The sequence below is a fragment of the Meles meles genome, chromosome 1, assembly GCF_922984935.1.
Source record: "Meles meles chromosome 1, mMelMel3.1 paternal haplotype, whole genome shotgun sequence".
Classification (NCBI taxonomy): Eukaryota; Metazoa; Chordata; class Mammalia; order Carnivora; family Mustelidae; genus Meles; species Meles meles.
Genome location: NC_060066.1, coordinates 157875616 through 157880312, shown reverse-complemented (window position 1 = coordinate 157880312; position 4697 = coordinate 157875616).

The window sequence follows — 4697 nt, the reverse complement described above, 5'->3', positions numbered from 1 at the left end:
TCTATATTTTGTTTCTTCATAGAGGAAATAAAGGTGATGATAATAGTACTTGTATTTTATTTATTTTTTAAGATTTTATTTATGTATTTGAGAGAGAGAGAACAAGAAAGGGGGGGGGAGTGGAGGGAAAGGGAGAAGCAGACTTCCCGCTGAGCAGGGGATGGGGTGCAGGACTTGATCCCAGGACCCAGGGGTCGTGACCTGAGCCAAACCAGATACTTAACTGACGGAGCCACCCAGGCACCCAATAGTACTTATATTATAGAATTGCTAAAAGGATTAAGTGAGATAACTTACTTAAGGTGCTTGATAAACAGAACTCAATGAAAAAAAGTAATTATTATTGTTCAGTTAAAGGCTAGAGCTGGTGAATAACATGCAGTTAATGTACCAAAAGTCAACCAAGTGTAGCTAGTAAAAATTTTCTGTAAGGATAGCATGTCAACAGAAAGATGACTTAGAATAAGTGTAAAACAACAATGAAAAAAACATAATAATATATCTGGTAATGACCAGAAGAGAAGGTTCTTTGTGTTCAAGGATTACAACTAACTTTTCAAAGAGAAATATTCCTAAAATAGAAAAGGAATTTCAACTATCCCAACTTGAAAGAAAAATCCCTCAAGACTACTCATTCTCTTTCTTCTAATTACATGCTCACCAAACAACCCTCTGACTGATCATTTTCTCTCCGGCGTACATTTAAACTATGATGGCAAAATACCCAGAATGAATTCTCCATACACATTATTCTTTTAGATTTAGTTTTCTTTATAGATTGATACATTGACATTCTGAGATGCCTATCAGTTTCTTCTAGGTCCTCTTAACATGTTGGTCCCCAAGAGGCTTAATTAGCACTGGTGGAAATGATAAAGTTGAGTTTCTGAAACTACAAAGCTAAGAATCTGGTTTTGGATATTGTACTACAGCTCTTTATGCTGGCAAGTGACAAAAATCACAATAAAATGGCTTAAACAACAGAAAGGGGAGGGAGTTAATATTATAAAGAGAAGGCGTTTGACGAATAGCCAGCAAAAGTGCAATGTAGATTCAGGAGACTGAAAGAAGCATCCCAGCACTCTTCCAGCAGTCTCTTTTCACTGCCTCTCTGCTTACACATCATTCTTTGCTTTCTGTAGACCAGCTTTTCCTGCTACTTCATTCATAGGACAGACAGAAGTAGTACATACTGATTTTAGACCTGAGCAACAGACCCTGTACCTCAGGGTCTCTCACCCTTTGGAGAACCTTCTTCAAATATTCTAGCTCCCCTCCAGTGCTCTGGAGCTGGAACCTAGTCCTGTGTGGGTCTTGGCAATGGACGCCCTCAAGTGCTCTGTTGTTGCTGGTGGTGGAGTTTGGCCTGGTCAGCAGGCCCTTCTGGGTGGGGTACTCTAACCCTAGGCTGAGACCTTATTGGCCTCAGTTCCTGTTACTCCCTTGCACGATAATAACCCCTTCTCACTGTGAATGGAGTCCACCAGGTGCCAGACAAGCTCTGGGCCTTAACACTCTAGGTGTAGATGTTGGGCTGCATGGACATGCCAATCCCATGAAAGATAGTATTTCTTTCATGGGATTGCACCAAGTTTTAGCTTCCAGAATGGGGCTGGTTCACTGATTTGGGGGTGATTTTCAATAGCACTGGACACAGGACAAGTTTAGGACCTTGGTTACCCACTGTCCTCCATGGGCTGCCTGTGTGAGGTGGTACATGGGTGCTTACCTGACTGTAAGCATCTGGTGCTCTTACCTGGTGCATGGGTGCTTGCTTTAAGACCTAAGAAACTCCTAGTGAGGAGCAACTGTGAGAGCTTTGAGTAGCCCACAGATCTTTAATCCTGGGGTCCCCATTCCTAACATATTGCCGGTTCCCAAGGCAGTCACACCACCCTTTTGCAAGCTATGTGCTACATGTCAGGTAATCCTTGTCATGGCCATTCTTGTCTCCTCCCAGAGGTTTTCGGACTGTAGTACTGCAAAGCCAGTGGCCCCTTGTTGTCAAAGTCATTTCTTGCCTTTAATCAGTGTGGTGACATTCTGCTGTCCTGGGTCAGTCTTAAACCTTGTAGGACAAGAGATAAATATGGCTAACCTGAATGGGACTGCCCTTCTTGCTCTGTCCAGGGCCTTTCATCTATCCTTACCACTGGTAACTGGTATGTGGAAGGCAGGGCTGTGATCAACATTAAAAAGGTCACATTCTAGCAGTGTAGTGATCAAGGCTTAGTTCAGAAGGCATGGTTGGAAGGTGTGTTGTTCTATGTTAATGCTCTGAATTCCATAAATAAATGCTAAATAAATAAACTTCTAAATGATGATGTAATATGACTATAAAACAGAATAATTGTTTACATTTTCCTGCATCCCCTGGCTAAGACTTGCACTTGTGATCATCACCCACAAAGCACATTAACAACATTTGAGAGTCATTGGAAACCATTATTCAAGGGAGTACAATGGATGTTGCTATGAGATGAGTGATGATATAATCAGAATTCAATAAATGACATTAAGGAACTGCAGAGGCCAGGAGATCTATACTCTTTCAAAAATTTTAAAAGCTTCCAAAGAGCCATAGCATTGTGAATAATAATAGTGTTGTTACATTTTCCTTGCTTGCAGCGGGATATATGAAATTAGTCAGGAATGGTATCCTTGACAATAAATAACACAAAGAAGTAGATCCTGGAAACTGGGAAAAATTCTTATGTGCATTGATTGAATAATAAAGATTTGTGTCAATACATTTTTCTTGCCTAAATTTTTACCAGTAAATCACTACACCTCACATGGGCTTATGATTTTTGTAATTACTTTTATAATCAAATTGTTGCTATTGATGGCTTGCATCTACACACTCCAAGTATTTCCACAGGGCCTTGATACTCTAGAGGCTATGCTGGACAGATGATAGTGTTAACAAAGCATATGCATTTATATCTCCTTTCCATTCGAGAGATTCCCAACTGGAATCTCTTGGCCCCAACTTCAGATTTCTAGACAAAGGCTCTGGCTTTGCTACCTTGGTTCCATCAGCATGTCAGGTGGCCAAGGGCATGATGGGGTGTACAACCAAGACTTCTAGGAGGAAAAGGGAAAGGGATCACACCCAGGGAAAAGAAAAAGCAGTTGGGGGATGCCTGGGTACCTCAGTGGGTTAAGTGTCTTCATTCAGCTCAGGTCGTGATCCCAGGGTGCTAGGATCAACTCCCGCATTGGGCTCTCTACTCAGCAGGGAGTCTGCTTCTCCCTCTGCCTGCTACTCCCCCTGCTTGCTCTCTCTGTCTCTGACAAATAAATAAATAAAATCTAAAAAAAAAAAAAAAAAAGCAGTTGGTTCTTTTGTTAGTTTTCTAGTGCTATGTGACAAATGACCATAAACTTAGCATCTTAAAACAACTATTATATTATCTCTCAGTATCTGTCAGTCAGAGGTCTGAGCCTAGGGTCTCTCTCTGCTTAAGGTCTCACCAGACGAGGATTGTATCTACTGTGCACACAATTCTGAGGTTCAGAGTCATCTTCCAAGTTCATTCAGGTTGTTACCAGAAGTCAGTGCCTTGCAGCTACCGGGTCTCATTTTCTTGCCAGATGTCAGTGAGGGCCAGCTCTTAGAGACTGTCCTTAGGTGCTAATCATATGACCGTCTTAGAACATGGAATTTATTTCTCCAAAGCCTCCAAGGGAATTTCTCGCAGTCTATTCCTGCTGCTGCTGCTACTACCACCACTACTATTGTTATTACTTGCTATGGCTACCACTACAGCTACTACAGTCTTATAGGATGTGATGTAATCACTGGAGAAATAAATCCATCCTTTGCTGTATAATATAACCAGAGCAAAGGAGTGGCATCCCATCGTATTCACAGGTCCTGCCTGCATGCATGGGGGGAGTATAATACATATATGCCAGGAGGAAGAATCTTGGGAGCCATCTTAAAATTCTGCCTGCCATGGCTCATAAATAGGCAGATACTCCATAAGATGGCCGGTACAGTTACCTCTATCTTAAAGCACTGAGCAATCTTTAAACTGACCATCCTCCTCCTCCTCCTCAACATTCTTTAAAGAACACCATAGTTTATAATAGTGCTTAAGATGTGTGTGACTATTCATAGACATTCAAGTCTCATGTACCCCAAAAATACATCTGTGGGAGTAATTTGTCACCCAGATCTCTTCTATAATTCAAATGATTAAACATTGTTTACTTAGTACACTTATAATTTGACATTCTTAGAAATTCAGTGGATTAAATGTGAGTATATACACACATGCACACTTCATATATCCCCTACAACTTAAATTCTCCTTTCGTTCTGTGCAAACCATTAATAGGGAATTTTTTGCCAGCTGGTGTTTCAGAGTTCTTCATAAATTAATTATTGTATTTACTAGCCATGTGGGAGTGGAGAAGTCTAACTGGGTCAAGGAGGCTGGCCCTGCTGGAGACTGAAAGGCAAAGCATGTATAAGGTGTCACTTGCAAATCTAGTGCAGTGCTTTTTTGAATACATGTTAAAAAAAAAAGTGAATAATACTGAAATTGCATGTAGATTTATGGGAAAATCACATCATAATTAGAATAAAAATTTATTGAAATTTTCCATCAATCTATGGCAAAGACAAAATATTTTCGCTGACATGGGACTTCACAGGTATTCATGCCACAGGAGAAATGGGCTGCTGT